Source organism: Oncorhynchus masou, chromosome 6 (genome assembly GCF_036934945.1).
Source record: "Oncorhynchus masou masou isolate Uvic2021 chromosome 6, UVic_Omas_1.1, whole genome shotgun sequence".
NCBI lineage: Eukaryota > Metazoa > Chordata > Actinopteri > Salmoniformes > Salmonidae > Oncorhynchus > Oncorhynchus masou.
The window spans coordinates 33,953,456-33,964,684 of NC_088217.1; the positions used below are offsets into that span (position 1 = coordinate 33,953,456).

The following is an 11,229-nucleotide window of genomic DNA, read 5'->3' on the forward strand; positions in this document are numbered from 1 at the left end:
GTTTTACATGAATCGGTGTCAACCTTTGACTGGTACTGTATATTTAAGCCCTTTATGAAAACGGAGTTGCTTTGAGTTTCTGCCGAAATTTGATCAATCAACTGAATCTAAAACCAGCACTACGGCTTAAGTTCATAGAAATGTAAATGATTTAGCTGCACAGCTTAACTCTGGTAAACACAGAGACTTGGGAGACCCTCACCTGCCCTGTTGATCTTTGGACTGTTGAAAGGGGGGAGGACAGGAACTTTGGGTGTTGGGACAGCAAACCCTTGCACAACATCAGAGGAGGACTGTGGGAAACAAGGACAAACGCCATCAGACGGTTGACATTTCACCCTGGTGTCAGTTTAGAGATTCACTGTTGAGATTGTAAGAGGAACTGAGTGTGAGAGGGAAGGGAATGGATTTTTTCTAGACTGCACTATGGCTTGCAGTGATCCAACCTGTTATCCAAATGACTACTTGCATCTACTTTAGAACAGGTTATCATGTTTGCTGCGTGATGACAACACTGATGCAAAAACTATTAATTTACCAAACATTGCACTCAGAAAACAAGTACATCAGTGTACAAGTAGTGCCAATTACCAAAGACAGAGGAAGGCTAGGCACATTAAATCGGAAGGGCTTTTCATCCAAAATTCAGTCTAGGCTTCCCAACAGTTGGAGTCATTTTCTATAACAGCAAAGCCTCTTGGTGCAGATTGAGGCTACATGATCTCTGACATAGAGTACCCCACTTGAAATGATTCAGCAATATATTTTCCATTGGTGTACTGTCTAACCCCTTGCTAGACACTAGCTGAAGCTTACAAGCACCATTTTGGGCCCTTTTCAGAACAGTACTGCCTTTTATAGCCACACTCATGCCTCGCCCACACCACGCCCTGCCTGTGAATAAGGCACAGGCAACACTCCCATCTCTTCACATAAGAAAACGTTAAGTATGTGTGACTGTCTCAGAGAAAAAGGGATGTGCCATCACGTTGCTGCCTGCCTGTGTGACTGACCGTTCGCATCACAGCCATAAATAAACAGACTGTGTTGACACAACACATGCCCTGCAGACAGAACAGAGATGTGTCCTTCCAACGCTGTTAGACTGTGGTCAGAATCACCCTACACCAGGGACTGGAAGTCGCTGTTACAGACCAAAAAACACATTGACCAGTGTAACTATGGGCCGGAGGGCCTCTAATCTACCAAAACAATCCAAAGTTAGGTCCACCCCTGTAACTGTAAACTGTAATCAACTTACTGTGCTTGGCCTGATGGTCAGGCCACCACCACTTGCTTTGTTTAGAACTTGGTACACATAATTCTCAAGTTCAGGCAGCAGACACATAACTTTCATGCAGCTGTGTAAATATTAAGTTCAGGTGTGGTCCTTTCTCAAGAACCTCGGTTGCACTGTATCTTTAAAACATCTATCGTGAACGGAACACCTCCCTTATGCCTTAAATATGTCATAATGGCAGACTATTCATAGAGGCAGGCAGCTCATTGCAAAGGCATGAACATTTCACAAGGGGCAAAGGGTGCGGCATTAACTGCAGTTTCTAAACCGGCTTAATTCCTTATGTTTCTTTTCCATGACTCACAGGTGAAAATCAGAGCAGTCAGTCAGAGCAGTCCAACCCCTGTGCTGCTGGGTGTGGCACATCTAACAAATAACAGAGGAGCTATCATATAGGACACTCCCCTTTGAGGTAGGCTTTCATACCTACAACAAAATAACAACGTAGTACAACATGTTTTAAAAAAAAAATCAGATACGGCTGTGCTTTTCTGGATCACCTACAAGGACAGCATGTTGAATCGAGCACAAATGAGCTAGGTGCCATAATTGTGGCAGACTGTACAAGACCCAAGATTGTGTAAACCAAGGTGACATTCTTATAGTTACTGTCCTGCATGAGAATGTCTAAGTCAATAGGGTGAGAATGTCTGACGACAGAAATGACTTCAGAGGACTAGGTAAACATGCAAACAAATTGACCCTTGTCACATGGATAGCCTAACTGCAAGTAAACTTGGGTTACTCCCTCTTTATATATGTGAAAAGCCTGCGCAGGTGAAACCTGCCGGTTAGAAATGTATGCGTTCAGAGTGACCAAGTGTGAGTGGTGGACAGGTCTAACTCTGAGGTGGTCACACAGTGATCAATGATTACAGGAATGTCCTTCATGAGGCAATGCAGCTTCTTTTTCAGGAACTGCAAAGGCCTTGTTGAGAAAGAATTGACATTTCTGCAGACTTATGCAAATGTGGGAAAGTTATGTGGAGCCTAATGCATTGACAAGAACTAAAGACAAGGCCTATAAAAAATTCCATGTGATTTTTCATCTTGAAGTGTTAGAGAACACCACCTAGAAGCTGGACAGCAGTCTCAATAAATGCTGCAACACCGTCTCCAGTGTTGAAATGTAGATTTGAAGTATATATTAGATTAAAATAGATTTTTTCCCACATCATGCAGAGGAACTTACCATGTAGTGCTTGACTGCGGGTCTGGACCTCACTTTAGCAGTGCCTGATTCAGGAATGGCTGATGAATCCAACACCAGCTCAACATTGTCTAAAAGAAAAAAAAGAACAGCACAACGCACTGCTTAAAAACCAACAAGTTTACCATTCAACCAATCAGCACAGCTCTGTAAGGAGATGCAGTCTAGTGACTGTGCAAAGTTGAGTAATTATGGATGTACATAATAAGTTATGGCATTTTGTCTGCAGTTCTCATAATTCTTGACAAACTACTATGTAATGCTATGCAGTGAACTGTCGGGGGGATTTCTCTTGTTGACAGCAAAATAGTAATTGGGTAAAGCAAACAACTATTCAAGCAGTTGAAGGATTAATCAAACCAATATAAAAAGTAATGTCACCCTATTGCTCAAACACTTAAGCCTAAATGTAATGGGGTGCCATAGGGTAGAAAATAGAGTTCACACATCATCAATGAACCCCTATTTACAAATGGAATTTCAGTAGGGTCATAGAAGTGTGGTGCAACATTCATAATTCTGGGGGTCAACTTTCTGTTGGCCTCCCTGTCATGAGTGTTTGCAGTTCATCAATACTGACCTCAGGTTATTCCTGGGCAGAGAAGGGGGAGAGGGACCACCTGATTGTTTTCAGAGTAAAATACTTTACCAGAGATGGCTATCTATAATGTTTGCAACAGGCTTTGACGTTACTGTATAAAGGACCAACTTATCTGTAACTTCACAAAACAGCCATTCCAATGTCAGGCATGTCCCTGCCAAGTAACTAACCGATGAGAGAAATGTCATTGAGAGACAGCAGTTAGTGAGACACAGGTCATGCTCTGCATTCACGTCAAGCACAGAGACCTCAAAGAATTTCAAAGAGGACTCAGATTAACATGCATTACATTACCTGATATAACTATGAGCAAAACTTTGTTAACCGAGTATGGAAACAACAGACAGTGTTTAAAGTATTTTGGCATCTACAGATACATTTCCCAATGGGGCATGGCAGGCATTTCCCTATTGAGTTCCTGCATAATTGAAATATGCAAATATCCCCATCCTGTGGCATGTTTGCACACAACCACTTGACGATGAGACAGCCTATAGGGAGGATGTCAGTGACCTGGCAGTGTGGTGCCAGGACAACAACCACTTCCACAATGTCAGCAAGACAAAGGAGCACTACATGAAACGGAAATCCGAGCACGCCCCCCATCGAAAGCTTCAAGTTCTTCTGTGTCCACAACACTAAGGAATGATCATGGTCCACACACATCACAGTCATGAAGAAGGCACGGCAATGCCTCTTCCCCCTCAGGAAGCTTAAAAGATTCAGCATTGTGCACTCAGATACTCAAAAATGTCTACAGCTGCAACATTGAGAGCATCTTGACTGGCTGCATCACTGCTTGGTGATTTGGCCACTGCTCGGCATCCGACCGCAAGGCGCTTCAGAGGGTAGTGCGTATGTTCCAGTACATCACTGGGGCTGAGCTCCCTGCCATACAAATCAAATCACATTTTATTGGTCGCGTACACGTTTTGCAGATGTTCTCAGGTGCAGCGAAATGCTTATGTTTCTTGCTTCAACAGTGCAGTAATACCGAACAATACAAAACAATACACACAAATCCCAAAAACTAAGAAATATCAGAACCAGCAATGTTTGAGTCCGTAATATAAATATACTCATTCAGAGCAACACATCTCCTTCGTAAAGGCTGTTGATTGTAGCCTGTGGAATTTTGAATGGCACGACGATGGGCCTCAGGATCTCGTCACGGTATCTCTGCCATCGATAAAAGGCAATTGTGTTCATTGTCAGTAGCTTATGCCTGCCCATACCATAACCCCACCGCCACCATGGTGCAGTCTGTAAACAAGATTGACATCAGAAAACCGCTACTCCACATGACGACATACACATGATCTGTGGTTCTGCGGTCAGTTACACGTACTGCCAAATTCTCTAAAACGGCGTTGGAGGCGGCTTATGGTAGAGAAATTAACATCCAATTCTCTGGCAACAGCTCTGATGGAAATTCCTGCAGTCAGCGTGCCAATTGCACGCTCTCTTAAAACTTGAGACATCTGTGGCATTGTCTTTTATTGTCCCCAGCACAAGGTGCAACTGGGAAATAATCATGCTGTTAATCAGCTTCTTGATATGCCACGCCTGTCAGGATGATGGATTATCATGACAAAGGAGAAATGTTCACTAACAGGGACGTAAACAAATTTGTGCACAATATTTGAGAGAATTACGATGTTTGTGCGTATGGAAAGTTTCGGGGATATTTTATTTCAGCTCATGAAACATGGGACCAACACTTTACATGTTGCGTTTATATTTTTGTTCAGTATAATATATATATATACACACACAAAAGTTTATTTTTACTATTTTGCACATTGTAGAATAATAGTGAAGATGTCAAAACTATGAAATAACACATATGGAATAATGAAAATAACCAAAAAGTATTAAACAAATTAAAATATATTTGAGGTTCTTCAAAGTAGCCACCCTTTGCCATGATGACAGCTTTGCACACTCTTGGCATTCTCTCAACCAGCAAATTTGTGGAGTGTTTGAAAAATGAGTTTTAATGACTCCAACATAAGTGTATGTAAACTTCCGACTTCAACTGTTTACATACACTTACGTTGTCATTAAAACTCATTTTTCAACCACTCCACAAATGTCTTATTGACAAACTATAGTTTTGGCAAGTCAGTTAGGATATCTACTTTGTGCATGACACAAGTCATTTTTCTAACAATTGTTTACAGACTTCACTTATCATTCACTGTATCACAATTCCAGTGGGTCAGAAGTTTACATACACTAAGTTGACTGTGCCTTTAAACAGTTTGGAAAATTCCAGAAATTATGTCATGGCTTTAAAAGCTTCTGATACGCTAATTGACATCATTTGAGTCAATTGGAGGTGTACCTGTGGATGTATTTCAAGGCCTACCTTCAAACTCAGTGCCTCTTTGCTTGACATCATGGGAAAGTCAAAAGAAATGAGCCAAGACCTCAGAAAATAAATTGTAGACCTCCACAAGTCTGGTTCATCCTTGGGAGCAATTTCCAAACGCCTGAAGGTACCACGCTCATCTATACAAACAATAGTATGCAAGTATAAAACCATGGGACCACGCAGCTGTCATACCGCTCAGGAAGGAGACGTGTTCTGTCTCCTAGAGATTAACGTACTTTGGTGCGAAAAGTGCAAATCAATCCCAGAATAACAGCAAAGGACCTTGTGAAGATGCTGGAGGAAACAGGTACAAAAGTATCTATATCCACAGTAAAACGAGTCCTATGTCGACATAACCTGAAAGGCCGCTCAGCAAGGAAGAAGCCACTGCTCCAAAACCGCCATAAAGAAGCCAGACTAAGGGGACAAAGATCGTAATTTTGGAGAAATGTCCTCTGGTCTGATGAAACAAAAATAGGACTGTTTGGCCATAATGACCATCGTTATTTTTGGAGGAAAAAGGGGAGGCTTGCAAGCCGAAGGACACCATCCCAACCGTGAAGCACGGGGGTGGCAGCATCATGTTGTGGGGGTGCTTTGCTGCAAGAGGGACTGGTGGACTTGCACTTCACAAAATAGATGGCTTCATGAGGAGGGGAAATTAGGTTGATATATTGAAGCAACATCTCAAGACATCAGTCAGGAAGTTCAAGCTTGGTCGCAAATGGGTCTTCCAAATGGACAATGACACCAAGCATACTTCCAAAGTTGTAGCAAAATGGCTCAAGGACAACAAAGTCAAGGTATTGCAGTGGCCATTACAAACCCCTGACCTCAATCCTATAGAAAATATGTGGGTAGAACTGAAAAAGCATGTGCAAGCAAGGAGGCCTACAAACCTGACTCAGTTACACCAGCTCTGTCAGGAGGAATGAGCCAAAATTCACCCAACTTATTGTGGGAAGCGTTGTGGAAAGCTACCCAAAACGTTTGACCCAAGTTAAACAATTTAAAGGCAATGCTACCAAATACTAATTGAGTGTATGTAACCTTCTGACCCACTGGGAATGTGATGAAATAAATCAGTCTCTCTACTATTATTCTGACATTTCACATTCTTAAAATAAAGTGGTGATCCTAACTGAACTATTACAGGGAATTTTTATTCTTAATAAATGTCAGGAATTGTGAAAAACTGAGTTTAAATGTATTTGGCTAAGGTGTATGTAAACTTCCGACTTCAACTGTATATATGATGGTGTGTATGGACAATATATGAATAGAAAAGGTGTTTACAGCAATAGTTATATAGGATGAGCCTTGACTAGAATACAGTACAGTGGCTTGCGTAAGTATTCACCCCCTTGGCATTTTTCCTATTTTGTTGCCTTACAACCTGGAATTAAAATAGATTTGGGGGGGTTGTATAATTTGATATACCTACCACTTTGAAGATGCAAGATATATTTTATTGTGAAACAAACAAGAAATAAGACATAACAATGAAAACTTGAGCGTACATTACTATTCACCCCCCCAAAGTCAATACTTTGTAGAGCCAACATTTGCAGTAATTACAGCTGCAAGTCTTTTGGGGTATGTCTCTATAAACTTGGCACATTTAGCCACTGGGATTTTTGCCCATTCTTCAAGGCAAAACTGCTCCAGCTCCTTCAAGTTGGATGGGTTCCGCTGGTTTACAGTAATCTTTAAGTCATACCACAGATTCTCAATTGGATTCCAAGACATTGAAATGTTCCCCTTAAACCACTCAAGTGTTGCTTTAGCAGGATGAGTAGGGTCATTGTCCTGCTGGAAAGTGAACCTCTGTCCCAGTTTAACATCTCTTGAAGACTGAAACAGGTTTCCCTCAAACATTTCAAACATTTCCCTTATTTAGCATCATCCATCATTCCTTCAATTCTGACCAGTTTCCCAGTCCCTGCTGATGAAAAACATCCCCACAGCACGATGCTGCCACCAGCATGCTTCACTGTGGGGATGATGTTCTCGGGGTGATGAGCGGTGTTGGGTTTGCGCCAGACGTAGCATTTTCCTTGATGGTCTCATCTGACCAGAGTACATTCTTCCATATGTTTGGGGAGTCTCCCACATGCCTTTTGGCGAACACCAAACGTTTTCTCTGGCCACTCTTCCGTAAAACCCAGCTCTGTGGAGTGTGCGGCTTAAAGTGGTCCTATGGACAAATACTCCAATCTCCGCTGTGGAGCTTTGCAGCTCCTTCAGGGTTATCTTTGGTCTCTTTGTTGCTTATCTGATTAATGCCCTCCTTGCCTGGTCTGTGAGTTTTGGTGGGCACTCTTGGCAGGTTTGTTGTGGTGCCATATTCTTTCCATTTTTTAATAATGGATTTAATGGTGCTCCGTGGGATGTTCAACGTTTCTGGTATTTTTGTATAACCCAACCCTCATCTGTACTTCTCCACAACGTTGTCCCTTACCTTTGGAGAGCTTCTTGGTCTTCATGGTGAACCTTGCTTAGTGGTGTTGCAGATTCTAAGGCCTTTCAGAACAGGTGTATATATACTGAGATCATGTGACAGATCATGTGTTACTTAGATTGCACACAGGTAGACTTTATTTAACTAATGTGTGACTTCTGAAGGTAATTGGTTGCACCAGATCTTATTTAGGGGCTTCATAGCAAAGGGGATGTAAACATATGCACGCACCACTTTTACGATTTTATTTTTTTGAATTTTTTGAAACAAGTTTAATTTTTTCATTTCACTTCACCAATTTGGACAATTTTGTGTATGTCCATTACATGAAATTTAAATTACAGGTTGTAATGCTACAAAATAGGAAAAATGCCAAGGGGGGTGAATACTTTTGTAAGGCACTGTATATACATATGAAGTGGATAAAACAGTATGTAAACATGATTAAATTGACCAGTGTTCAATAACTATGTACATAGGGCAGCAGTCTCTAGGTGCAGGGTAGAATACCGGATGGTAGCCGGCTAGTAACAGTGACTGAGTTCAGGGCAGGGACTGGGCAGAGACTGGCTAGTAGTGACTTTAACAGTCTGATGGCCTGGAGATAAAAGCTGTTTATCAGTTTCTCTGTCCTAGCTTTGATGCACCTGTATTGTCTCTGCCTTCTAGATGATAGCGGGGTGAAAAGGGCGTGGATCCAGGACCTCTAAACCAGGCGGTGTCAGAGGAAGGCCCTAAAAATTGTCAGACTCAGCTAACGTAGTCATAGACTGTTGTCTCTGCTACAGCACGACAAGGGGTTTCCGATGCACCAAGTCTGATACCTACAGGAACCTGAACAGCTTCTACCCCCAAGCCATAAGACTGCTAAATAGTTAGTCATGATAGCTATTTGGTTAACGATTTAACTGTTTGCATTGACCTTTTTTTGCAACTCTTTTGACTCATCACATACGCTGCTGCTACTGTTTATTATCTGTCCTGTTGCCTAGGCACTTTATACCTACCTATATGTACATATCTATTACCTCATACCCCTGCACATCGACTCGGTACTGGTACCCAGTGTATATAGCCAAGTTATCATTACTCATTGTGTATTTATTCCTCATGTAATTTTTCTATAATTTCTAAATGTTTCTCTCTGCATTGTTGGAAAGGGCAGTAATTGAGCATTTCACTGTTAGTCCACACCTGTTGTTTAGGAAGCGTGACAAATACTAATTTTATCTTTCCATTGTTATAGAGGCCTCATCAAATAGAATACCCAGAAATCAGGGAAATGCAAAATATGTCAATTTGTCCCGTTTTTAGTTCTGAGAACCTTTGAACAGTTTTCAGATCTCTCGGGGTTTATTCATATTCATTTTGAATTAGTTCCCATTTCCCAAGGCCTGGACTAAAAAACCCTTTAGGTCTAATAATTATGCTACCATGTTCTCCTTTGACTATAATTATTCTATATTTTAAAAAATCTAAACATTTTTTAGGGCGCAGTCTGTTATAAGATCTCAATAACATACCTAGGCCTACTGGTAATAATAGGAAGGCATACATAATGTTGTAATAAAAAAATGCAGGTTCACACTCTCAAAGCCACCATGTTTTTGTAGAAAACCGACACAGTATTCATTCAAACTGAATCATGACTGAATTGCGCATTGCAAAGATTCAAACAAGATTTCGGAGCAATCTTTTGGTTCGCATACCCACTGTTGCTTTTTAGTTAGCATTTGCTAGTAGATATCTTACATTAAATCGTCTTTCCTCAACACGACCTACCTGCTACGGATGTCGTTCTTCTGTGAGCTGCTCTCTATCCGACAACAAGTGGAGTGCTGCTCGCACTTGCTGCCCGACGGACGATATTCCGCTGAAATTAGGCTGTGTGAGGTTTTACATGAATGGAACTCACGTGCTTTGCATTTCTGTAGGCTGCTTTGAAAGTGATTTCTCTATTGTACTACATAAGTGATACGGTGTACACCTACCACACTACTTTTATTACGCATCAGCGGGCTGTATACGCAATTCCCAAGTAAAAAAATCTGATATGTATTATTGTTTTGATTGACATGTTCTAAAATAATCGAAACGAAAATGGTTTATTTTATTCAATGCTGCAGCTATCTAATACTTAGTTAAAACAGACACCTTGCATTCTACCTGCATCGTCATGAACGCAGAGTCTAGTGACTGTCTCAAGTAAATGTAGGTTTACCACTGTTGGGAGATCTAATGACCCCCCTGGTTACTTTCGATGATTACTAGCATTGTGTAAAACATTGTGTATTAATTTGACTCAACCAGCATTTTTCTTATTCTAGAATGTGAACATTTAGGTCACATTTTCCATTGATCTGTCACTGTAACAAGTGCAAAGGTCGGGACAGTAGTGAGAAAATGCTGATCGGCATGATAGATTAAATATTCAATCACTATTATTAGTTCATTGTTAAATATGACAGTAAACACTTACCCATCTCCTTGATTTTAATATTGGTGTCGAAGAGAGACTGGTTCTTTCGACCCAAAAAATGCAACGGTCCCTTTTTCATTTTTTTGTCCTATTGGTAGACCTATTGTACAGATGAATCGTTAACACGTGATATTATGCAGGAGCTTCCATAGCCAGTCGTCAAAAACGCATTAATTCATTAATTAGTGTTAACGACAGGTGTATTACTGAATCCTCACTGATTCGGTGAAAACTTCGAGGTAGAGAGAAAATGGCCACCGCCCCTGCCTCCTCCCCTTTCTCTGTGCCTCCCTCTTTTGTAAACCCACAGAGGAAGCAGAGAAAGAACAAACCATGCTCTTCATTAGAATAAAATTCAAATGAGACTTACAGTGCCTTCAGGAAGTATTCATACCCCTTGACGTATTCCACTTTTGTTGTGCTACAGTCTGAATTCAAAATATATTAAATTGATTACTTCTCTCACCACCAACACACAATTCCCCATAATGACAACATTAAAACATGTTTTTGGGGAAATGTTAGCAAATTTATTGAAAATGAAATACAGACACATAGGTACAAATCTGTTGTTCTGCCCCTGAGCAAGGCAGTTTATTCTGTCTATTAGTTTAGTATTGTGGAGTAACTACAATGTTATTGATCCGTCCTCAGTTTTCTCCTATCAGTGCCATTAAACTCTGCATCTGTTTTATTAAAGTCACCATTGGCCTCATGGTGAAATTCCTGAGCAGTTTCCTTCCTCTCCGGCAACTGAATTAGGAAGGATGCCTGTACCTTTGTAGGGACTGGGTGTATTGA

The 11,229-nt window shown here is 41.0% G+C and overlaps 1 long non-coding RNA gene across 1 annotated transcript; it reads right to left on the minus strand.

Moving 5' to 3' along the window:
- On the minus strand, positions 1 to 10,695 carry LOC135541086 (uncharacterized). Its single transcript, XR_010455914.1, has 3 exons — positions 10,429 to 10,695; positions 2,493 to 2,581; positions 1 to 293 (listed from the first exon to the last, which is right to left on the minus strand). It is a non-coding gene; the product is annotated as an uncharacterized LOC135541086 (long non-coding RNA).
- Between the last annotated feature and the right edge of the window lie 534 nt (positions 10,696 to 11,229).